This window comes from Tenebrio molitor, chromosome 4, assembly GCF_963966145.1.
Source record: "Tenebrio molitor chromosome 4, icTenMoli1.1, whole genome shotgun sequence".
Classification (NCBI taxonomy): Eukaryota; Metazoa; Arthropoda; class Insecta; order Coleoptera; family Tenebrionidae; genus Tenebrio; species Tenebrio molitor.
Genome location: NC_091049.1, coordinates 14220034 through 14247242, shown reverse-complemented (window position 1 = coordinate 14247242; position 27209 = coordinate 14220034). Strand labels below are relative to the sequence as shown.

The window sequence follows — 27209 nt, the reverse complement described above, 5'->3', positions numbered from 1 at the left end:
GAGAGTTTTCTTTGTAGCATATTTGACGACAACAAAGTCGTCCACAAAGTAAGTGGATTCGTCAAAATCGTCTAACTCACTTTCAATTTCCGTTGAATCAGAACAAATTTCTTCGCTGATGTCACTATTGGATGTTAACTCATTCTCAAAAAGTGTTCTTTTTGCTACCTTTACTACGTTTTTTTTTCTTTTTTTCTCCTGCGGACTTCTTGGCCACCCTTTCTTCATAGCGTCTTTCAATGTCATTTTTCACAGGAGTGTCGGTTAATATTGAAGAATGTGCTTTTTTTCTTCCTTTTCTTGATTGCTTACGTTCGGACGCTTTCAGATGGGGTCTAACAGCTTCTGGGGTGATTATTTTAATCGTGTTTTTTTTTTAAACCAGATGTTCCTGCTACTGGTGTAGGTTGATCATAAATAATATTGTTTTGTTCATTATCGTCATTACTTTGTCCGCTATGTCCGACTATTTCCAGCCTGTCTATTACGGAAGAGCACATATAATCGCTATCCGCAAATATTTGGGAGTTAAGTGGTGATATTCCTGTTTTTTCAAACCCTTTTATAATGTTGGTAGGAGTAAAAGCTTTTGGAAAAGCAATGCCTACCATCCTAGCTATATCATATATATTCAGTGGCTTTCCGGGATGATTTAACATCCAATCATCAATTGCTGTGTTGTAGAAAGCTTTGAACGGAAAAAAACAACTCACATCGAGGGGTTGTAGCTTATGGCTACAGTGTGGCGGCAGAGTTAAAAGGGTTATACCATTTTGTTTGCATAGATTTAGTACACGTACATCGTAGTGACTTTCGTGATTGTCCAAGATTAGCAACACTTTATTATCTTTGCTACATCTTGTATGCTAAATAAAGTGTTGAATGTAATGGACGAAATTTACCCCAGTCATCCAGCCGCTTGGATGTGCAGCTCCATTTGAACCTTGTGGAGCTCCTGATATCATAATTTCTTTAAAATTCTTCCTTGGGAAGATAAAAAATGGAGGAACAAATGTACAATTTGCACAGATCGATACACAGACTGTTACTAAAGTTCCTCTTTCTGCACTAGTAACTTTACCAACTTGTTTTTGTTTTATTGAACTCAAGACTTTAGGAGGTCTATGTACGGTGGTGACGCCGGTTTCATCGCAATTTAATATTTGGTGGGCTTGAAAACCAAATTTCCTTATTACATCTTTCAAATTAGTAAAGAACAATCCAACATTGTGTTTGTTGAAACTGGTTGCTCTCGTCAAACTTGTAGGCTCTGGTTTTCTCAGTGACAAAGTTGGATGTCTTTTTCGAAACATATGCATCCATTCCAAGCCCGCAGTTTGCTTATTATGCCAAGACTGCGGAACTTGTTTCTCATTAGCAATGGCATATTGATAGGCTAACTGACGTGTATGATTAAGGCTAAGACCGTAGCACATCTCTGAAGCTTGTATTAAATAATTGTTAAGAAGTTCTTCTTCCGCAGCATTAAAAATAGTTTTAAACCCATGTGACCGATTAAAATTAAAACTTTCTTTGAAGTTATCATCAGTGTGTTTATATTTCTGCACCTTTCGATGTAACGCCGATTTACTTATATCGTGTTTTAGTGCCGCAAATTTTATAGTTAATTTGTTTTGGATCACGTCTTCTACAGCAACACGCATTTTTTTTTCATAATTTATATGGTCCTGAGCACTTTGCTTGCATCTTGTTACTAACTGCGATCTCGGAAATTTTGGCATTTTTAATTCTGCAATAAAAATAACAATTTCACTACTTTTTGCATGTCCCAGTATGTACCACAGAATATTGTCCCAGTATGTACTATGGCGGACAATAAATTTAGGCCAGCAAATTTCTGACATTTCAAAAAAGTCAATGCAAGCGACCATTTATTGTCATTATGACTGATGTGTCAGTTTGTCAAACTAAAGGTTTTCAAGCTGTTTGGCGTTTCCTTCGCCCTTTTCCTAACATACAGATTATGACGCACTAGCATAACTGATTTGTAGTAGCACTTCTCTCTGGTGCACGCTTCTTTTCCCAATTTTAATTTTGATTATCGCTGTCACGATGACAAGAATGACAAAAATCAAAAATGGGGTTAGTTGAACATAATGCCAGCTTCACATTTTGATGTCAAAGCAAAAACAGGCCGGCCTAAATTTATTGTCCGCCATAGTACCATAAGGTAGTTCAATTCAAAGGCACTAATTTTATCGAACCAGTACGACTTTAATGATAAATTACAATTCCAACCTAACCTGTAATGTTTACACAATCTTAGGGTATGATTTTTAAATTGATTACTGGATTTAGAAAAAAGTGATATGAAAAATAGTAACACCACGAAATAAATTCTGTATACGGTAACTTACCACACTTTAAATTTATGACACAAATCGGCAAAAAAATAAAACGTGCACCAGCGTGGGATCATCGGCTGACTTGTCGAAGATATATACATACAAATGTAGCTCTACTATTTCAATGAATTCTTGATCTATACCAAAAGTCCCACTATAAACCGCGTCCCAGTATGTACCACCAAGGCCGTCTGAATCAAAAAGCTACGCTTATAAGGCCGTTTCATTGTCCATGATAATTGTTTCTGCAGAGTGGCCATGAAACAAAAGAAGACAGAACCTTATGGCGCGCCCTCGGTGGCCGATCAACGAATTAAAGCTACAATATTGGCGGCAATTTAAAATGTTACCCTTTTATTTTACATAAAATGGTAAAAGCGTGTTTCATTTGTGGGGCAAAAGATGTTCGCTTATTTGAAATTCCGAACAATATGGAACAAAGACAAAAATGGTTCGAAGCTTTTGAAACGTTTTGCGGTAAGCAAATTTATGCAGACAATGATAAGGACAACCTTTTAATTTGTATTTGTAATATGAGACACTACAAAAATTACGGATTACTCAGAAATTTGTGAGCGGCATTTTCAACAAGACTTCATAATTACAACCTCCAAAAGACGACGCTTATGTAAAGATGCTGTTCCTTCTATTTTTGTAAGTATCTATAATTAAAACAGACTTGTGGTGTTTATTGATACATGAAATATGTCTACATAGAAGCGAAGTCAACCACGAAATATGAGAAAATAAAATGAGCTTCCTCTTCTCATTTTTCGATCAATTACTTATTAGTTTTCACAGCCATAATCAGGAACCTCCAGTTATTAATTACTGTCATCTTATTAATGTTTTTGTTTTTTACATTTTTCCCACTGTAACTCCGCTTGAAATTCCTGTACCCCAAAATCCTGTAGAGTCTTTCGTCATGCCAACCATTCCTATCACATCCAAATCAATTCAAGTAAATAGTATTTCTGCGGAGTATATGGCTAATCTCCAGTACCACTGCAAAGTGTTGACCCAAAAGCTGAAACGAACAAATTGTTTAGCTAAATTAAAAAACTTAATACATAATATAATTCAAAACGCTGATGAGAAGGCCATCTTTCTGATGGATCTTATAAACAATTATAGCAAAAGAGTACCGAGATGGTCTGAAATATCAGTCAGAACGTGTACAGTATGGAGATTCTGTTCAGCTAAAGGTTACGGGTTTTGACATAACAACTTAACAAAAATACCTTCAAAATCAACAATTTTGAGACATCTTGGAAAATTCGACGATCAAAATAATGAATGTATCCAAAATAAGCTCGGATCTTGGTTATTTTATAGCACTCATGTTTTACTTGACGTTTTAAACATTTAACCTCAAAGTAAAAAGAGGAAAAGTCTCAATCGACTGCGTTCGAAATCGATAGATGGAGCGCAAAAAGGTTCTGCCTAAGGTACTACGGGGTGATCAAATAGGACTGTTTAAGTTGGTAACACTGAATTGTATTTTAAATTGTATAACAGGAGTAACTTTCGGTTGTTGATGGCTTGTCGTTGTTAATGCTATACCTACATCAGATATTTGTCAAATAAACCAACAAAACATACCCGGTTGCAGTGTTATAAATAACCGAAATATAAAATTTTCTTAATTGTACTGCCAACTTAAACAGTCCTTTTTGATCACCCGGTAGATCAACACACTACGTATAGAGGTACCGCCATTCCATTCCTCGCGAGAGTGGATTGTAAGATAAAGATATCAAATGCAAATTGCACAAGTGAAATAAAGAAGACAATAGTTTTGGGGATTTTTTAAATTAAATAATGGCATTACTGTCAAAAATGTCAAAAATATGTTAGGTTATGTCGCCGATTATTAATCAAAATTTTTTAACTGAAATGTTTTACTGGTTGCAGATATCTTTTTAATTAAAATTTACAAAAACACGACTAATAAAACACAAACAAGTTACCAAATTTTTAATCGTTTAAAAATACAATACTACTCTTCTCATTCCCATATTTTTACTGTCACATTTTGCGGATCTTTCAGGTTTCAATCGCTGAAAATCTTCAGCCCAAAAGAAGTCATCTTTACTAAAATGTTTCTGCAAATTAAAATAATATTAAGTATACTAGAGCCACATACCTATATCACCTAATATAAGAAAAACTAAATCTTTACTTTATTATGTATGTAGATACTTACACAGCAGATTTGTAGTTCACGGTTGGAGCACGAACTCACAGACAGTCTAAATTATTTTAGCCACTGTTCCCTCCGTACTCTGTTTTTGACTCCTAATATTAAATTGCTTGTTACTGTATATAAGTATATGTAACGGGTGTCTTACCGTTTGAAACATAAAAGAATTGAAATCCATTTTTTTTAGAACTTGAACAGCCGCTAACACAACACTTGCTACTGACCATGTTAAAGTATTAGAATAAACGCAAGTAACTGAACCAAGTTAAAAGATGTAACGAGAACAAAGAAATAAATGACAATACTTAAACACAAACGAAAACTGTAACGAAATAATAAGTTAGATGAATCTTGAACTAGGATTATTAAATATGCAGCAGAATAATGACACTAGTTTTTGTCAAATTACGTCAAATCATTTTTAGATGGTGTTTTTTTTATCCCCAGTTTGAGTGGATTGTGCGACAAGGACAGGCATAAAAAATCACTGATGGCGGTACCTTTATACGTAGTGTGTTGATGTAGTTACCTTAGTTCTGCCGCCCGAAATGTCACAAAAACAAAGTTTATATGGAAAAATCGAAAATTGAAACGGCCTTATAAGCGTAGCTTTTTGATTCAGATGGCCTTGGTACCACTTTACCCTATGTCCATCTAGCGACTTTAATGTGACCCATATATTACTATATGCAACTAAAAATACGTATGAATAATGACATTTTGTATAATAAATTGTCAATTTGAAAAACTAAGTGCAGTCGAAACTTTAAAAAATGCCACAAACAAAGAAAAAATGTTGTATTAGTTCACGACATAAAGTTAACATTTCTTATCTTAATCTACCCAATGATATCACTTTAAATGCAGCATAGAAGATAGGACTGAGAGATCATACTGGTAATATCATGAGTGCCGCAGAATATGCAAGTAGTAAAATGTTACCAAGATTCCAAAATTTAAGGATCAATGTAAATATTTCAGTCACCTTGCAAGATAGTTCTCTGGAAAAACTAGAAAAATTGTCTTCCTTTACTTATTTGCCAAGAACCAATTTTCAAATTGAGACGGCGGCAACAGCTTTTTTATGTGGCTACTTAATTATGAAAATAACGGAGGCAGTCCATGGATGTGATTATTGGTTGTCACATTTACAAGATTCAAATTCGAAAAAGAAAATCCCTTTACTGGAATTAATTTATTACTAAGATAGAGGAAGGCTAAGTTACCCCAATGATCAATTTGTGGGTCTAGTACCTCTACGGTCTAGTATAGTTTGGGAATGAGAAATTGGAATTTTAGCTTCTTCACTTGCAATGGGTTTTGGGAAGGTTAAACATTATAGATAATAATGAAGATTTACGGCTATGAGCAGTTCATTCCAGGAGGGACAAACAATCTGCATTTTGCCGATATTTGGCATCCCTTTTTAGTAACTAGCAGGTAGATAAACTTACACTATCGTGAATCTTCATTATTATAATCTTTACAATCTACCCATTGCAAGTGAAGAAGCTAAAATTTCAATTTCTCGTTCGCAATCTATACAATTTACAATAATTTCAATAATAGTAGAAATTCTACCAAGCATTCCAAAGGAAAATATAAATTTTGTTTTGAAGAATATCTTGGCCTCAATCTTTCGGGAAATTCACTAATTCATTGTGCTGTTCATGGTAAAATGTGAGACACTTATTTAAAAATTAGAACTTCCTGTCATTGTAAATTTTTGTAACTTGCACTCAGACAAATAAAAAAAAATATATAAAAAAGAAAATTGTTGAAATTAAATTTACCGTTCATAAAAAATCTTTTTGATTTGAGATTTTGAAAAGGTGTCAGATGTATGTGTGCGTTAAAACTGTTGAAAAATGTTGAAAACACGTCTATAAAACAATAATTTCCTGCAAGGCAGGCAACCAGTACAACACATAAGCCCCGTATTGTGGCGCACCCTATAAAACAAAAATAATGCCTAGAACTACGAATGCGGCAGGCCGGATAAGAGACGAGTCTCTTATGAATCTAGGAGGCCGTGGTTTAGATCAACGGTAAAGCACTAAATATAACCTCAAACATTTCGCTTTGACAGTTGACGATTCAAGCTGAAGTTCAGTGACGACATTTAAGATCCCAGTGATGCCAACATAATCCTAGAAGGTTCAGAAAACTGGCGGCAGACTTAAAGTAAAAAAAACTGAACGCGTTTGAAAATTGAATTCAAATCACTTTTTAATTTTTGTTCAATGTTGGTGGTAAGTTCAAAGTTGTAGGAATTTACGGTAATCGTAAATTTGTGAAAACATCTAAGTCAACTGCAATGCAAAGTACTCACCAGAAGTATCTGGTTCCTCGTTTTCATGACATCCTTCTACGATTTCATCGACTGCATGGTGATCATTTTCATCTTCTACATCTTGAACATTATCGGTTACTTTACATAATTCATCGAGTGTAATCCCTTTATATTTAAATATACCTTATTCACTAGCCAATGAGAGAAATTTTGCCTAAGATGTTAGTTGGAAGAGGTGTTCGTTTTGTCCGTATACTTTTGGCGGTGTGGCTGTGACCCATCAGTTTCACAATCATTTTTATTTCATTGTCGTTCATTACCAGGAGTTGCTTCACCTGTTTCCGTAATAGAGTTATGCGCAGCAAATGTGGTTGACTGGCTCCCCATTTAACAGAAAACTCTCTCAATACAACAGAGGCGTCGATATAGCGACATCTACTTGAAACTGCAAAGAAATATTTTGTTATCTTGTAAAACGCCAGGTTCTTTCCGATGTGCAACATACCACTTAAGATGGCTAAGATAAAAATGCGATGTATCTTTCCTAAACAAGAGAACAATCTTCTAACTTACTCACACTGCTCATTGCTAAGGAGAATGTGTAATATATGATGACGTTTTCCTATCCTCTTCGCAAGGATGTGACGTAAGCTTTCCTTTGATCTGAAAAATCAAAGTTTATTATTATAATAAATAAACGCAGCTGGTTTTTCACTTTCCTTGCGACTACATGTAACTTTCACTAAATCGTCAGTATGTCTTGTAGATAAAGTAAGCACGTCCCGTTTATCCTTCTATTTCTGGACAACTAGGCCAATATTACTTTAAACGGCGACTGTTTCTCCTTTCATGGCATGAGCCAAATGTATACTTGTATTGTCGGTATAAATTGTGCGTCCCTTCTCATCTTCTCAAGCAAGTTATCTGCTAAAGCAAGCACTACATTTTGAGATGATGACTGTCCATTTACCTTGTCCTTGTCACAATAAACTTTTAGGTTGTACGTACTGAAACGTTTCCACTTGCTTGACTCTTCCTCGAGGCAACTTTGCTCCCTTATTTGGTGTATCGTTGGTTGTCGCTTTTCTTCGGGTGATTTTTTTTTGCGGAAAAATACGAAACAGAAATAATAAGAAAAGAAATGTTTATGGATCCAACGCTGTGTTTTGTTCATAATTTAGTTTAATTAGGTTCTACGAGAAGCCGTACATTTGGAAGGATTTCAAAATGGAATTATGATGATTGAACACTTTACTTAAATTTTACTTAACAAATAAAATTGTGTGGTGGTGTTTCGTCCCAATAAACGGTATCAATTAATAACTGAATTTAATAACAATCTACAAATATATACACCGTATTTTTCTATCGGTCACACGAACTGTCGGCAAACAATGGGCTTATTGGAACGATTACCTGTAACTATTAGGTAAAATTTCTTCAGATAGGTATCTAGGTACTTGTTTCTTGACAACAATTATTATATTTTAGATATTTGGTCTCTGGTGAAAGTTACGCAGCATCATCTTACCATTTTAAAATAAGTTCCAATGAAATATCAAGAATCATACAATCCATGCTCCAGATTATTGTAGAAGCTTTGAAAAACATTTATTTGGAAGAGCCAAATCAAGAAAAATGGAACGATATTGCTGCAGGGTTTAAAAACAACAAATATTTTCCAAACTGCATGGGGGCTGTAGACAGAAAAACATATTCGCATAAAGAAGCCGAATAATGCAGGTTACTTATTCTACAATTATAAACACTTTCATTCTACAGTTTTGTTGAGTGTTGTTTTTTTTTTTGGCCTTTCCCTTTTCACCACTTGGCCTATCAGGTACCTTTTACGGTCGGCTTATTTTTCTCTTTTTTCCTTATGTGGTGCGGCGGGGCTCCGGGGTACTTTCCCCCGGCCACCCACGCCCACCCTCTCTTCTCCTTTTCCTTTTTCTGGACGACACAACACGAATACAACAACACACAACATCCATGGGAGGCCCATCCGGTCTGGCATTCGAACCCTGCTGACTTCGCGGTGGTGTCGGAAGAGTGTCGCTCTTCCTTCCACCACCCTACCGTCAGCCCCTGCTAGACAGATACACACATCCATGGCCCGGCGGAGGTTCCTTCCTTGGAAAAATTCCTCCCCCTTCGGTGGGATTCGAACCCACTAGCGCCGGGACCGCGACCTCGGAGCACTGTCTCCGACAGCCATGCGGCCACCGAGCTACCGTGTTGTTGATTGTGCATATAAATTTTTAATTGTGGACGTATAGGCTCAATGGGCAAAAAATAGTGATGCTGGAATTTTTGATCGCAGTCTTTTTGGACAAACATTTAAACACTGTCTTTTGAATCTTCCTTTACCATGTGCCATAGAAGACAATGGTCCAGCTGTTCCTTTTTTGTTTGTAGGCGATGAAGCTTTCAAACTTACTGAATTTTCTTTAAAGCCTTATCCCCGACGACGACAGTTGACTCGAGAGAAACGAATTTTTAATTACAGACATTAATTTGCTCGAGGTATTGTTGAATGTGCTTTTGGAATGTTGATATCCAAATTTCGTAAACACCAATTAGAGTTCACCCGGAAAAAGTGGACAACGTTGTAATGGCTGCTGTACTTTTACATAACATGGTCACACACGAAGACAAAGTAAAATTTACGAATGAAGAACTTGAACAGCTACTTTTTTTTCTCCTTGACGCTTGACGTTTTGCACTGGCAAGTTTTAAATAATTGGCAAACTCGTTGTCGACACCATCTCTGTATTTTCTTTTCCCTCTAGAAGGTGTTCGAATGGGCATCGATTTGTCAATTATTGTTGAGGGTGAAGAAATATTTATTGCTGGAGAATGGTGCATTTGTAAGACGACTTGCTCATTATCTTCCTCTAGGTCATAACGACCCCCTCTTTGTTGTGACACTATCGCCTCCTCTGGTTCTATTCCACAGTCAGTTTGGGTTTCTTCATCTGACACTCCTTATTCAAGGAAACCTTCTGAATCTGTGATGTATGAACGTGAAGCACTAGACTCTGTAATGTTGGTAGCTGTTGGTCTTTCTACCATATGGGGTTCCAAAAATGACAAGGCTTCAAAATACGCCCATTTTTTTTATTTTTTTTTTGCTTCACTTCCAGATGGAGCATCCAATGAATGCCTCCTTTTTCGATAACCAGCCCGTAGAAGCTGCCACTTTTTTGAATACCCTTTACCTATAAAAAAGTACATCACATAACATTATTTGCACACAGGTACTGTTACGTTATAAATTACGCTCCCGAAACTGGGCAACCCTGTCACCGGTTACAAATCCGGAATGTTCAGGGGTATAACGAACAGGTCGGGGGCTTCGACTCGGTTTACAATGCGAACCACGAGTATCGCCGACTGAAGCTGAAAAATGGTGAGAATTGCCCGGAGTACGGGAAATGATACACAACAATTCGTGGAGAAGGGGTTTTATTTACAAACTGATACGTAAAATTGTTGTTACAAGATAAGATGACGATAAAAGGAATGTAACCTAGAAAAATACAATTCTTATCGAGTACAACGAAAAAAGATACAATCTGCAAAAATAAAAAAAAACTCCACGAACTGAAAAGAAACCTAACACAATACTGTCTAATTTTTTCTGCTTTAACCCGGACCAAATTACAGGGTGACTAATTATCTCACGTGCTTCCGGTTCGACGCGAACCCAACGAGCGAATCCTCCGACACCGTTGACAGCAAATCGCGAAAATATGAGCGGGTGGAAGGCCGACCCTTTTTCGGAAGCTAAAATGATTACACCGCCCTCCGTTGAGGGTTAGGACGCCGAACTCCTCCCCTTTCCCTTCAGCGAGTTCCGGATTCACTGCCGGTCGATAACTGGAGTCGATGAACTTTTTCAGCCCGATGAAGTACCGTCGCAAGAAATAGTGGTGCTCGCCGATAGCACGATGCTGACGAGGTCACTCCCATCTGATACGGTGAAGCCGTATATAAAAAGTTTTACCCTTGACGAAAATTTAAAATTCGATTCAAAATGGATTATATACAACTGCCAATAAGACAGTTACGAAAATAATAATAAATGAGTTTGTCAATGAATATGAAATGAAAAGAAATACAATAAAAATGAGAAATGATAGAAAACTGAGTAGTAAATCTGAGTAATTGTGGAAGCCACGGCCTGAAAGAAAATGGGGTGTCACCGCTGCTCCGGACGTGTTGGTGGGTAGATCCGACACCTTCCGGTGAGTCCGGGGACGACGTGGACTGGCAGAACTCGTCGAGATCCTGATCCGCAAAAGCGTTCGGTCTGGAACCTTCCGTAGTGAAGTCCTTGATCCGCTTGGCGATTTGGTCGGTGGTACTTAGACGAGTCGTCTCCAACGGCCCTCGTGAACTCCACTACGTCGTCTCGTCGGCCCTGAAAATTCACTGGATCACTGTTCCCTTGACTCTCCCCAGGCACTCACAACACCACGAATAGCCGTGAACTTCCCTTTTTGTCTCTGATTCCCCCGATTTATAGCTTTCGCCCCCTCAATGCGCAGATTTTTCGGCGGAAGTCCGTATACGTTTCCGTCGCGATGGGCTTTAGAACATTCTAGAAAAATCTCGAAGATTTACAAGCGCGCGGCGATTTAAATCATAACAGTACCTACCTCAACACTAACTTGTCTTATTTAATTGACTGGCTACACGATGCCAAATTTGGTCTATAATTTCACGGTTGCTATAACTAGCATTCGACTGATTGTACAGCTCCTCGTGGGCCCTCACCGCATTTATTAAAATATCTAATTCTTCCGCGGACCACAAGTTTGTTGTTTTTTTTTTAATTGTATCCTTTAAAAACAATAAAATTAGACTGTACTGTAAGAAATTTAAAAGATTATTGTACTACAAGTAGTACTTACCTGCACGTGCTAAGAGACATTTTCGATTTTTGTTGGTTAGGTGTTCTGTTTACTTCTGTTGTCTGGGAATCAGATACAAGAAAGAGTGAAAGATAAGATACCTCGATCTCCCCTTGTTTCTGCTGGAATCAACAAATTTTTTGCACATGCGCAGTACGTAAAATAGTCGTCGACCAACGACCAAAGCGACCAAAATTTCCAACATGGTGGAATTTCAAACACGGTCGTTGATAGCCGGTCTCGGACGATCGTTTACGGTAAGTAAGTATGAGTTGGAAAAGTGGACGGTCGATGACGGTCGCTCATTGTGATCCCTGCCGTAGGTAGTGCCAGTTCGTGCGTCGGCCTTTATAGCGCTTTTTCCGCAATGGTACTAATGGACTCCAATTTATATCTGTACCTGAATAGGTACTGGCTGAAAGCTGAGGGAAAAGTTATTATAAAACCTCTTCACGTCTGATGTGAAAAACACACTTATTTTGCACTTAAATGCACTCTAGATAGGTAGATATAAAGTAAATAGGTGTTTGTCATAAAGCCTTTTCGGCAAAGTACCTTATTCTAAGCGAAATCAAAGTATGAGAAGCCTAAGAAATAAGTCTATAGTCAAGTGAACGAAATCAGTCCCAACTTGAAGAGTTTTGGATAACATAATTTGACAGCGAAACATAGTAAATGCGAGAAATAAATGTATGTATAATGTATTTGATTAAAAATATGCTTTCTTAAGTAAATATTGGGTAGGTATTTGGTACATGACCGTATCCCGCATTGTCGGCGGACCAACGCACGAAACGGGACTCACAGCAGGTAAAGACTTGGGACGACGCCCGAATCTGGAATATTTTCATTAGCGCACAAAATGGGAACGCACGAAATGGCACTAATTCCTGACCATAGGGATTAAGGCGCGTCTGAGAAGTCGGGTTGTTGACGTCCCAAGTAATTAGGAACGAAGTCAATTCTGTCCTTTTTTATTTAAACATAACTTCAAGATTAAAAGTAAAACAGCAATTTTCATTAAAAAAAAGTGTACCTAAGTAAAGGGTGTTTTTTGAAATTTGGCGTCGAAGTAGGCGTTGGAGAGTCGATTGAGATCGCACCACTCGTGTAAAAGCGTAAGATTTAAACAGCTGATCCCTGATCTGTAACCTGTATAGTGCGTTCACAATCGACAGTTCAACGCCTACATCTAGTGCGTTCAGCTTGTTAGCTCAGGGCGTCAACAGAGCGGAGCGCGGCGCAATACAACGTGATGTGGGTGCATAAATAGCGAAAGCATAATACACGAACGGTACCTATGTGTTTGGGATGAGGTGGGGATTTGTCATTTGTCAAAAGAGAGCAGATGACGTGTGTTTGTTTTGTGTGAAGATGTAATGATAAGATTAAGAAATCTCATTAATAAGTATGAATCGTGACCGGTACATATGGCAGTTATGGAGTACGCTAGAATTATATATGAAGATTCATCTGATGATGAAACGGAAACTATTGAAAAAATTGACAATTACGCAGAATGTACCATCCCTCACATGAGTGATAAACAGTTTCAAACACACTTTTGTATGTCTCCAAGTACCTTTGAAGATTTACTTAGAAGAATGCATACAGTTCAGCAGCAAAACAATCATGTAGGTTATCCCAGATCAGATCTAGTAAAAGAAGCGATGATCATGATCTGGTATTTTGGAAATCTCAAGAGCTTTAGGTAGTGTTGTTTATATAATTATGTGCATGTTATTTGTCTATATCATGGTTCCAGATCAGTGTCAGAACGATTTGGGGTCAGCAAGTCAACATGTTGGGATGTGCTTTATCGTACCTGCCATTTTCAATATTTGCAGGCATTATTGGTTCAATTGACGGAAGTCATATCCCGATTCTTGCCCCTAAACGATATCCAAATTCTTATGTAAACCGTAAGCATTATTATTCAGTGTTATTACAAGGAGTTTGTGATGATAAAATGTTGTTTGTGGATGTTTATGCAGGGGAACCAGGATCCATTCATTACTTTGTATAGGAAATCTGATCTTTATAGAGGAATTCAGAATCAGAAAATAGTCTTTTATGAAGATTATCATCTTGTTGGTGATTTAGCATATACAGGCTCTCCCAGAACTGGCGGACCAAAATAATACGGTGAATTCATCATCTTCTGGGAATAGTAGGAAAAATGTTCAAAAAAATCTATCTTAAATAGTGATTAGGAAAGAAGCAATTTAAACTGACCAATCCTGTTGTTGATGTTAAGTTACCTATTAATTAGTTTTCCTGCTTTATTTGTAACTATAGATACATTTCAAATCATGCATATGCATTGTTGGGTATTCGCATTGTTTGTGCAATGACGGACGTTTTTAGGTTATATTATTTTTCAGGTTATAGTATTTCTGCTAGGATGTTCCCTATTGGGAAAACGAACTGCGTACTCCTGAGGAGCAACTGTGGCACTCTCATCACACTGTCCATATAAGACAAGCATATCAAAATATTCTGAAGCGGTAAACATTATGCGTTTTTAATGACTTGTCAGAATTGTCAGAAATAATTTATTATGACATAATATTCAATTATAATGTCTTTACAACAATCAAAAATTGTTAAAAGGACGATTTAGAAGGCTAAAAGAACGTGACAGAAATCCACACAATTTAAGAGACATTGATGAAGACGCTGACAATCGTCGAGCACAAATAAAAAGAAATAATATTGCCAATGCTCTACCCATAATTATAAATTAAAGGCAAACTAAATATGTTGTAGAACTTTTTCGTTTATTTATCTAATATACCGGGTGTAGAATTGGTTTACGAGACATAGGATTTCACATGTAAAAATAAAGGGTTTCAATTATTGACTCCCCTAATAATTTTATGCCAAAATAGTTAAAATGAAAGTTAGAGAGAATTAAAAATACTGTATAATTCCACTCTTTGTTTTTTTCTAACATCTTGTGGTACTGAAAGAAAAGCAAGAAAGGAGTTAACACAAATATACTAAAAAGTAGCACTAGCCATGAAATTTGACTTTTAAAATACTATGTGTTTGTCGGATGGTTTCTCTATTATTTAATTGTCTTTTAATTTGCCCTTCAAATGAAGTCGTACAGGACTACAGGATAAATGAAAAGGTATCTTCCATTAAATGCTCAAACTTCTCTATAATTCTTCCAATTATTTCTGTGGCAGGAATTGATCGGTCTGGGAAACCTGAAGCAAATGTTGCTTGGAAGTTGCTTAAAAAAGATCCCCCATAATAACATTTAAAGAAAGAAATACAATTTCATGCTTAGTAGTACTTTTTACTGTTTTTGTGTCAACTTCTTTCTTGCCTTTCTTTCAGTACCACAAGATGTTAGAAAAAAAGTAAGACTGAAATTAGACATTAATTTTAATTCTCTCCAACTTTCATTTTAACTATTTTGCCGTAAAATTATTAGGGGAGCCAATAATTTAAACTTTTTATTTTTACATATAAAATCCTATGTCTCGTAAATCAATTCTACACTCGGTATAAAATTCTCGTGTCACAGTTTTAGTTATCATACTCCTCCGAAACGGCTTGACCGATTTTGATGAAATTTTATATGTATATTCAGTAGGTCTCAGAATAGGTTGTTATCTATTTTTTATACCCCTAAGTGATAAGGGTGGTCCACCCCAAATTTTTTTTATTTATTTTTTGGCCAAAATTGTTTATTTTAATTTTTTTATGATGTGGCATTAAAAAATACATACATACAACCGTAAATTTTCACCCTTCTACCATCAACCCCTATTTTTTAATAGCGATATTAGTAATTCAATAATTTTCAACCCCGGTCGATAACTTGATCGTTCAGTTAATTCAGTGATTCATTTAACCTCAAAAGTACTCGACATGTGTCACGAGCTCACACCAATTGTGTTACACATTGTTGGATTTGTCTCCGCCCCGATTAGCAGAATAACTATTAAAACATCGAATAACTAACGAAAAAAAAAAATTATGAAGAAAATTCATTTTGTAAGGTTATGTCATCTGTCATTGTGCGCGCATTGACAATTTGAACTTAATTGAGATTTAACGTCAGCTGAGTTTTGACACCAAGTGTGATCAACACTATTTTTGCATTGTACAGGGTGCGACAACATAACTTCCTTTTTTGAAATGCGCGCCATTCAGACTGTAATGGGGCGGGAGTGGTCTCATTCGGAAGCCGTGGTCCAATGGTTTTAAAGATTTGTTCTCTATCTCTGTCAGCTGCCATCATGCGTTGTCAGGAGGGAGCACTATTTGAAAAAAGCGGAAATGCCGCGTAAATGCGCACTGCCATAAAGTGGTACTAAATGCAGAGCGCACCATATGGAAAGATTCCAGCAGACGGCCAGCAGTGTCACTAACGCTTGCGCGTAGTTTGAGAAGAGTCATAAAGTGGTACCAGAGAGTGGCGGACTGATAACGCATCTAAAGCATTGACGGTATAGGGCTATAGGGAATGCTCCCTCCTGTTAATACTACCTCCATGGTTGGAAGAGTGGAGGTGGAGACCCTGCGTTTGCCGTCGAGGTCTACTTTTCAAACTGATATTTTGTGATCGCAACCCTTCCGAAATCGCTTCAATGTTGGGTCGTGTCCCGAACCAGAAATCAATTGTTACATGGGTCACTACGTTCAGACATACCGGGAGTGCGACAAGACGAAGAACTGGAGTTTCACTTCAATAAGGGGCAATTTGTAGTAGAGAACTCGCTCGCCATTTTTGGCCCCTTGCGATTTTGTTTATGGGTTTTTTTGAAATCTCGCGTTTATATCAACCATTTGTAGAGATTTTAAAATGCATCTGGCACATATGGCATTTTGATTCAAAAATTGAATTCAATCTTTGCTGGACTTCTTTGATAATTTTTAAATTTTGCAGATTACATTCGTATTTATCATTATGAACAGAAATATTTTTTAACGATTCAAAGAAGTGTTGAAATAGGACTACTCGTCGCCCTGATAACACAGAAATTTTGATCCTAATAGAAAATTATTTACTATTACATAAATGGAATGGGAACCCGGGCAGTAAGTCCGGAACAGCTTGCTCAATTCTTTCATTACCCGCTCGGTTGGGTTAGACTGGGGGTGGCGGATGGTCGACAAGGTGGGTTGAATGCCTCAACTTCAAAAAGTGTCTTGCCATTTCCGGGATTGAAATTGTGTGCCATGGTCACTTAACACGACCTTGACCGAAATGAATCGGTGGAAATCGTCAACAATCTTCTTAGCCGATATTTTCGTTTGAGCACGACAAAGCGGGTACAGTCTAACGAACTTAGAAAAGGCATCAATGATACGTCACCCGAGAACGGCGTGCTGGTAGGGGTCCATAGTAATCCACGGCCTGGATTTTCGGCGATGATGAATCCCTCTATGCGTGAGCGTATCTTCCGAAGAAAGAACTGGCGATTCATTATAGAGTAAACCTTGGTGATGCCGAAATGGCCGTATTATTCGTGAAAATTCCGGATGACGTCTTCGGCCAGGGATTCCGGAAGAGTTATTTTTGGAGCACCATTCCATCAGTGGGGTAAAAAAGAATTTCCTGATGTAGTCGGAAGTGTTGTGAGAGCTTCACATTTGCGGGAAGTTCGCCCCCCCGAACTCGTGCTCTGGGGTTTGATTTTGTGGACTGTATTTTGGGTTTTCAATTAAAACTATAGCTTCTAACACACTGCTATATTAATTTTAAAATTTAACAACTTACGCTCAAACAACACTTAAAGTAACATGTGATAGGTAAATCGAACTTGGGCAAAAACAAAACGGCAAAGAGGCCGAGGCCTGGGTTGAGGTGCTATTTATAGCGTTGAGGGCGCATTTTAAAAAATAGTTTTGCGCATCGGCGACTTCGAGAAACTGTGGGGTGGTGCTGACATCTGATAAGGGTAGCTGCAGTTGCTCGAAGCCGCCAAGATTTAAACGAGACGCTACATTCTCCCGCCGGTTGAAATGTCTAATTTCAAACAGACTTGACAACTGATTGGAAACAGACAAGAAAAAAGTATAAAACAGTACAAGTAGACAGATGACTGAAATCCGCAACTTTGCTTGTTATCACCTTAATTGCCTAACACTCCAATAATCATAATAAGGTTACATTTGAAAACAATGATGAAATGACAAAATTTACAATGGGGATACAAGTTTACATTATTTACAACTTACAACTAATTTTCAATTGAGGAAGGAAATATCTACTTATGCTTAAAAACTAGTTACATAATGGGGAGTGCGCAGACCTTTGTAATCGGTCTGGTATAAGTGCCAGAGACAGTTCTTACAGATACCGACCGAACACGGCCATCAGGGCCAGGGAAGACCTTAATTACGCGACCCAAACGCCATTGTAAAGGGGGCGCGTGGTCATCCTTGACGAGCACCATTGTACCGGGAGTCACATTTTCTTTAACTGTCTGCCAGTTTACACGTGTTGTAATGAGTTTAAATATGCAGTGCTCCAACGTTTCCAAAATAATTGGCGCATTTTTTGGATTTGATTCCACAATGAGAGACGATTAATCGGCGTTTCTGCAAGATCAGCCTCAGGCACTGACGCCAAACTATCGTTAATCAAAAAATGTGCAGGAGTGAGACAGGTAAGCTCATCAGGCTCACTTGAGAATGGATGCAAGGGTCGCGAATTTACTACTCCCTCAATCTGCACTAGCAGAGTGTTCAATTCCTCATAAGTATACAGAGAGCTTCCCATAACGCGCTTTACGTGATACTTGACCATCTTGATTCCACTCTCCCAAATACCACCCTGATGAGCAGCTGACGGACTTATAAACCTCCATTCAATTCCCTCATTTGACAATTCATTTTTGATTGGAGAAAAGTTGGAGCTTTTATTCAACAATTCATACAATTTTCTCATTTCATTGTTGGCACCCTTGAAGTTGGTACCATTATCACTACAAATGAATTTACATTTGCCACGACCAGAAATGAAGCGACGTAGGGCAGCAAGAAAGTTAGCTGTGGAGATGTCAGAGCATAACTCCAAATGAATTGCTTTAACGGATAAGCATATGAATAGACAAACATATCCTTTAGTTATTAGTGACTTTCGAATGCGTGATTGCTTCATCTCAATAGCACCAGTAAAATCGACACCAACGTAGAGAAATGGTCTGTGAGGGGTGACGCGAAAGGAAGGCAAATCAGCCGTTATTTGCTCTGAAGCAGAGGCAACAAATCGGTAGCATTTTATACATTTTCTGATAATTAGTCTGACAACATTTCGGCCATTTAAAACCCAAAACCTGAGTCTGAGGCTAGCTAATGTATTTTGAGCGCCAGCATGCAACATTTTCTGATGCTTATGTATAATTATCAATTTTGTGACGGGATTTTCAGCAGGCAAAATAATAGGAAACCGTTGATTGAATGAAACAGTTGAGTTTTTGAGACGGCCACCGACCCGTAGAACACCTTCAGGATCGATAAACGGATTTAAATACTTTAACTTGCTGAAGCTCAAATCAACGCATATCGTCGGTTTATCCTTGACTTGACGCAGTAACGCTATTTCTCTAGAAAAATAATGATTTTGTAAAATTCTAGCAGTCAAACTTATAGCAGCATTGAGTTCAACGGTACTTAAGGATCTTACGTTTGTGATTGCATGAGTGAGATTGTTCAATGAAGATTTAGGCAAATCGCGAATGTTCTCTTTACAAATGCGAACCTTGACTATGGAGGCAAAACGTAGGACAAAGGCTAGAGTGCGTTGCAGACGTGGCCATTTGGAAAACGAGTGAAGTTTCTCCAAGAGATACGATTTGTTAGTAGACTTGACAGTGGTTGAATGTGAGACGACTTTCTTCTCGGGGAAGTCTATAACTTTCGTAGACATTTGGGTGGTTTGCCACAATTTTTCTGGTTTCGATAACCATGCAGGTCCTTCCCACCATAAGCTACAGCAATCTAGTGATTTTGAGGTTAGTCCTCGACTGACTAGATCAGCTGGGTTGTCGGTTGATGAGACATGGCGCCAGGACCGTTTATCGGTTAAGTCTTGAATTTCGGCAACTCGATTTGCCACGAACACGTTCCATCGAGCAGGATCCGACTGTATCCAAGATAGTGCAATCGTAGAATCTGTCCAGCAATTGTATGATGTCACGTTCATATGAAGTTTGCGTAACACAGTCTGCATGAGTCTAGCTAGCAGGAGGCTTGCGCACAGTTCTAAACGGGGCAAACTAGTGGGCTTTAGGGGCGCAACTCTTGACATATGAGCATATGAGGCGAACCATAGACGTTTTGTTGCTCTTATTTGTGGCTCTAAGATATATGGCGCAACCATAGGCTTTCGTTGAGCTGTCTGCAAAACCGTGACATTGAAAATCGTCATAATCTTGATGAAATATGACCCGTGGTATTTTTACTTCTCTGAGTAGAGTTATTGTTTCGACAAACGAATTCCAAGCTATGGTGATGTGATCGGGTACTGGCGAGTCCCAATCCAGTTCCTCTTTCCACAAGGATTGCATAATAATTTTAGCTTTTATTACAACTACACTTACCAGTTCGAGTGGATCATAGATTTTCGAGATGACAGAGAGGATATATCGTTTGGTGAGTTCAATGTTCATAATTTCATCCGGAACTGTAACTTGAAACACGTCCGATGTCGGATTCTAAAACAAACGAAGAGTTTTCAATGTGGATGAGCCGTCTGGAAACTGAAAATTGCAACTTTCTCTCTTTTCGTCTGGTATACGGTTCAAGACTTCTTGGTTGTTTGAATGCCACTTGTGCAATGTGAATCCGCCTTTACCAAGTAGGGAGATCAGCTTGTCTTGAACTTGGACTGCAGAGCTTAAATCATTAGCACCGGTAATTATGTCGTCCACATACAAATTGAGTTCCAGGGCTTTCGAGGCGAGAGGAACGTGTTTTGCGCATCGGCGACTTCGAGAAACTGTAGGGTGGTGCTGACATCTGATAAGGGTAGCTACAGTTGCTCGAAGCCGCCAAGATTTAAACGAGACGCTACATTTGGTGTTTTGTAAAAACAGTTCGTGCTGCTGTTGGTTCATTTCCTAAACTTGAAATAGTTATTTGTACAACCAGTTATGAAAGTCATACTTTTTTTCGCGAATTTGCAGATTGATTAAGCAAATAAGTGAAAAAAAGAGACTTTCATAACGTGTTGTACACACTATTTTTTTTGCATATCGATGTAAATTGAGAAATTTGGTCCAAAAGGATTTATAAAAAATAAATAAAAAAAATAGGTATGCTTTGATAATCATCTCCAAGGAGATGGAGTAAAATGATGCAAAAAAGTACTACTTTCACTACGATTTTTCGTGTAAAAAAGTGCTACTTTCACTACGATTTTGCGTGTAAAAAAGTGCCACTTTCATTACGATATGCAAAAAACACATAAAAGTCATAATGGAACTTACGGTAGTGGTATTCTAATAAAAAAAAATGATGCGTGTGATACAAAAACTCGGTAAGTTTGACACAGGGTTGTGCAAGTAGTTTATTAGAAATTTCCTACACAATTTTCTACATGTAGAAAATTCAATTTTCTACCTCTTAGGTTTTCTACATTTATTGGATTTTCTACATTTTTCCAATTATGTAATTAAATTTTAAAGACATACTCGTATTCATGTTTATTTTTCTGTTATTGTACAGTTAATTTTGAAAATTATAGAGTACACCTAATTTTCTACAGTGTGAAATGCACTTTCATTTTTTGTCAATGATCAATGTCAATTTTGACAAACAAAATGTCTAATCTAACCGAAAACGCGAAAGTGCTCTTTGTTTCCAAATTAGAAGAAGGGTTCTCGATCCGGAGAGTAGTCCAGTATTATAACATCACAAAGAGCACCGTGCAGAGGATAAAATAGACAATATGGTGGTGTTCTAAAAGATCAGCGACATATTTTGTTGTCAAACTTACCTAACCTATATAAAAAATATGACGCTCAAATTTCAAAAAGGCATCTTTACATGTGAAAAAAACTGTAGTAAATCGACTTCTTAATTTTTGAGGTGTACTCGATAATTTTGAAATTAACTTTACGTACCTATGGACAATGAATAAAATAAGGTACAATAAACAAATATAGAAAGAGCATAGATATAAATATTTACTTTATAAATGCCGATAGAACAAAAACAAGATACAAATTTAACAAAAAATAAATTCTAAATTTTAACAAAAAATAACAGTTATTAAACTTATTCATCCATTAATAAAATTAATACATAATTAATATTCCTCGGAATGGTTTTTGTCTCTACTTTTTAGAGAATAGTAAACATTAAGTAATTTTTTTGATATATCAAATTCTAGTCGATTTCGAGTTTTTGAGTGTATGAATGACCAGTTCGAAAACACTCGTTCTAGTTGTGCTGACGCAGCAGGAATTTTTAAAAGTCGCAAAGCCAGCTTGGCTAAAGTGTTGTGTTTTTTCTCTGCCATACTCCAAAACACTATAGGAGATACAAGTTGTTTTTGGGTTAAGTGTTTAAACACCTTCATTGTTATTATAAGCAAATAGATCCATTAATCCATCAGGGCTCAGATTCTCTATAAAAAAATCATCTACTTCATTTTTTTCTTCCTCAGAAAATAATTTCCCATTATAGGCAGGATGCAGAAAATTAGCGGCAAGAGAATAGATATTTAAAGCCATCTTTTTTCTCTTGTTTAAAATAGGTTGGAAATTCTCAGGTAAAACTAGCTGTAACCATTCCTGAGCAGCATCTGCAATAGAAAATTTGCTTTGTTGACATTTATTTATTAAATTCCAACAGGCGTTAAAACATTCAAATTCTTTTGAACTTTTTCAACCAATTCGTCATCAAAAAGCATTTTCTTGATGTTACTTTTAAGTGGTTTGGTTGTAGCTAGTAACTGCATTTTAGATAGATTTGTCAAAAAACTTTCATACGAATTTTTGTGACTGCACCAACGAGTTTCACATGGTAGAATAACTCGTGTACCATTGAGGTTTATCAAAGCTTTTTCCATGCCAGTTGATTTAAATTCTTTCAGAATTGACGAAACTGCTGCAGATGTTTCTATATCAAGTATATCTTTCGCTAGAAGATTTCCTGTATGTGAATTGCATGTCGTATGTATCAAATCGAGATTACGCCCCATCTTGACCATATTTCAGATATTTCGGAAAAGTCATACGCTTCCAAAAATGCCACTTTTCCTTCACTGGTATGTAACATTGTAATGACATTTTTAGAATTGGCTGACGAATTTTTCCATCCGTCTATTATTAGCACAGATTCTGATCCTAAAGTTGCTTTGTCTTCAGTGATTATTATGTTATAAACTTCATTGAGTAGTGTTGTTGATAATCTTGTTCGCGATGGCGGTTTATATGATGGTCTAAGAGTAGAAGTATATGTTTTGAAATGGTCCGATTCACAAACACTGAAGGGAATGTTGCATCCAAAGAAAAATTTGGCTAAAGCTATGTCAATCTGACTTCTTTCTTGTTCTGACATACGGTCAACAAAATTATTTAAATAAGCAACAGTTTTGCTAGTCGAGCACGAACTTTTAGGCTTCAATTTATTTTCTATTTTCCTCTTCTTTTTTTTTTGGTTCTACAGAAGGCCCAGGCATATTGTATTCAGCTTCATCGATTAATTCAATTTGTGCATTAACTGCTTCAGCGTCAACAGTATTACCTTCCATACCGACTTGTTCCATCTCCATGTTCAATTCATCTGGTATTTCATCACATACCCAAATTTGACTATCAAATTCAGGAGTATACTGCACCTCCTGTGAGTCTTGGGAGAGTATTGCGTTTTCGCTTGCCTCACTAGCGGCAGAGACTTCGCTGTCACTAGAATTTTGAAATAAATCCGGTGATGAGTGTGATGACATGTTCTGGCAGCGTTTTATAGAAAGCATAATTTGCAAAAATATCTTCCATGAACTGTAAACATTATTTCATTTATCGTATCATTAACGATTATGATCACTTTATGTTACACATTTATTGATAATTATGAAGTCCATAATATTCGAATAACTCAGCTTCCTTAGTTACTTATAATACGTTAGTTAGTAATAATGATACATTAGTTACGCGCTCATAATACGTTAGATACAATGATACGATAAAGCTTGAAATAAATATAACTCGAATATTATGGGATTTAAACAACGCTCGGACGTTGTGCAGGTGGTTCGGCTAATCGCCTCCTCACCTGACAACATCCTTGCATATTATAAATCCCATAATCTTCTCGTTATATTAGTAGCTATTATTACCTGTGTTTTTCTAAACGTCTTTGGGTGGTGTTTTTCAATACACGCTTGCAAATGTTGCACAACGCAGCGTTTTTATTATTAACTTTAATTTGACGAAAATTTCCCCTTTCCCAAAAACTATGAGGTGGTCTGCCAGCCCCAGACATTTTCAAAATTATGAAACACAAAGGGGTTCACCCGAAAAGCTAAAAACACAGTTATGTTTATGTTCTTTGCATTGCACGCACGTGTTATTGCATCCGACGCGACAACCCGCCAACGCTTGAATGTATCTTAGTAGAGGTTAGAATAAACTACAGAAATAAATTACATTGTCTACATATTTTACATTTTCTACATTTACTACACAAAAATGTAGAAAACCACAAAATTTTGCATCTCAGTATATTGAGTAAACATTTAGTAAAGTCAATATTACGTCTGTATTCTAAGAGATCAAGTCCACAGATATTTAAAAGTACAGTATGGTTGTAACCTCTTGCAGGAAAATGACCGTAAACAGTACTGAATATATATTTTGCGGCTTTTTGTTGAACCTTCTCAATATGTATTCTCTGGTAATTATAGAATGGTGACCATATAAGTTTTCTAGTTTTGATCTGATATAAGCGATGTACAAGCGCACTAGAACTTCTGAGGATTGAAGACAAAGCGTAGATCTAATAATGAAACTCAACATTTTCACAAATGAATTGATGATCAAGTTGATGTGTTCGTTGAAGTTAAGCCTTTCGTCAAATGTCACTCCGAGATCCTTATACTGACTCGTTCTCAACAAAATTGTATTTTGAATGTTGTGATCATAAGCTATTCTTTGTTTTTTCCTCGAGAATGTCATAATGCTGCATTTCGCAATGTTTAGTTGCAGATCATTCGCAGCACACCATTCGCTGATGATATCGAGATGCTTTTGTAAAGATTGACAGTCAACTGGAGAATGAATGTCATGAAAAATCTTCAAGTCGTCGGCAAACAAGAGGAAGTTACAATTTATGTGGTAAGAAAGGTCATAAATATACATTAAGAAGAGAAAAGGCCCAAGTACTGACTCCTGCGGGACCCCTGAGGTCTGTGAACAACTATGAGAAGTGTAGCCATTGTACACAACCGCTTGTGTTCTGCCTGTGAGATACGATTGGAAGAGCGTCAACAGCTTTTGGCTGAAACCGTAGGCATCAAGCTTGTTAAGTAATACATTGTGATTAATTTTGTCAAAGGCCTTAGAAAATTCTGTATAAATGCAGTGTACTTGAACATTTTTATCCAAGGCCTCAGCTATAAATTGGGTGAAGCAAGCTAGATTGGTGTTCGTCGATCGCCCTGAAATGAAGCCATGTTGTCTTTCGGTTATTAGCTGCTTCACGGTAGGGATAAGTATGTTGTATAGTGCAGTTTCGAAGATCTTTGAAAAGACAGACTGAAGGGCTATCGGCCTACAATTGGATGTAATGTTAATGTCACCGGACTTGAAAATTGGAGTTATTTCTGCGAATTTCCATCGAGAGGGAAAAATACCCGATTTTAGGCTAAGGTTGAGTAAGAAAGTCAGAGGCTCAATTAAAGCTGCGGAACAGTCCTTCACAATAAAGGTGGAATCTGATCAAAGCCGGCAGACGAGTTTTAGACCTCAGCAATCGTTAACTGAGGAACATCGATTTGACTATACCCGGTATGATGGAAGTGATAATTATTTGGATTGTCCACGTCTCGGTGGGGGTTGAATACCCTTTCAAAGTATTTGGCAAAATTATCCACAATTTTGTTCGGTTTGGTATAAATTAAATGATTGAATGTTATTGAACCTGGAATTCGGGACTGGTTTTTCTTATCTCTAACCATTCAGCGACGGGAAAATAGTCCCTATGCTGTTCTATACTGCATAATTAAATGGAATAGACTTTAGTTACAAATCTTTGTTGAATTAATTTACTGGCAATTCAAATAGCAACCGCCATTCTGTATTAAGGGCCAACCACCAAAACTTAAGCCCAGTCCAGGCCTTACTTTGCAATGTCCGAATTTTCCTCTACGAACGTTCGTAAGTGCTTGTTCACAATGGACATAAGCCATAAGAGATATATATTGCATAAGCCATACATACTCGTAGTATTAATTCATAGGGGAACTGTTCACAATGAACATAATTCTTATGTACAAATCTAATTATGGCGGACCATCGTTGCTATTGGAAATGGTAATGTTAAAGTATATTATAATACAGTGTGAACATAAAGTTTGGAACAAAATTCATAATAGCTTTATGTGATGTTTTTAAGAAAGTCGCTCGGACACGTCGATTTTATTTTGAAAAGTGCCACCCTGTGACGCACAATTTGTTTAAATAACGTCATTGGTTTTTTAAATGGCAACCCCCACTTTTTTCGTCTCTTTCTGATAAACGTTCTTACTATCTAAATGATGAATGAAAAAATTTGGTACTTTACATAACAATTTTTTTGAGAAAATGACAAATTTTACTTCAAAATTTTAATTTAATGTATTTTTTTTTGCATTAGAGCGAAGTAGATGTATTTTAAAGCGCGATAACTAGGTTTCATTGATTGATTAGTTGGAGCGATGTAAACTACCTACCTCACGACATTTGTATTAGATTTTTCGTCTGACCGAATGTGTTATTTTGCATTTTTGCAGATTTTTATGAAATAACAAATGTCAAACTTTTTGAAAGTTCCCATGGAAAAGTGCGCTGGTAGTTGTTAAAAAATATTCAAATATTACAATTATGTACTTACAGTACAGAGACGCCGCAAAGTCTTTCTATTTATTATTTTCCAAGTTAAATTGCTCATGATTCACATGCACCGAGACATAACCGCAAACGTGTCATCTTCACATCGCATCGTTGTCTAAAATTTTAATAACTTGATAAAGATAAGGGTAAAGAAGTGGGGTATGACATTGGACTTCTTTTAGAATACAATCTCGTTCGACTGAGTTAAATGCGTTTTTGAAATCTAATTTAAGAACAACTTTGCTACGGTTTAGGTCGTTATTCACAAAGGTACGTGTAGTATGAATTGCTGCTTCGCATCCTAGCTTAGTTGCCACTCCAAGTTGGTGTGGAGATAAATACGAATTTACAATATTACGACTTTGA

The 27209-nt window shown here is 37.0% G+C and overlaps 2 long non-coding RNA genes across 2 annotated transcripts; both read right to left on the bottom strand.

The window, feature by feature from the left end:
• Window positions 1-3034: 3034 nt before the first annotated feature.
• On the bottom strand, window positions 3035-3804 carry LOC138128348 (uncharacterized). Its single transcript, XR_011158610.1, has 2 exons — window positions 3608-3804; window positions 3035-3393 (listed from the first exon to the last, which is right to left on the bottom strand). It is a non-coding gene; the product is annotated as an uncharacterized lncRNA (long non-coding RNA).
• Window positions 3805-4328: 524 nt separating this feature from the next.
• On the bottom strand, window positions 4329-4785 carry LOC138128349 (uncharacterized). The gene is made up of 3 exons (XR_011158611.1): window positions 4718-4785; window positions 4573-4664; window positions 4329-4471 (listed from the first exon to the last, which is right to left on the bottom strand). It is a non-coding gene; the product is annotated as an uncharacterized lncRNA (long non-coding RNA).
• Window positions 4786-27209: the final 22424 nt, after the last annotated feature.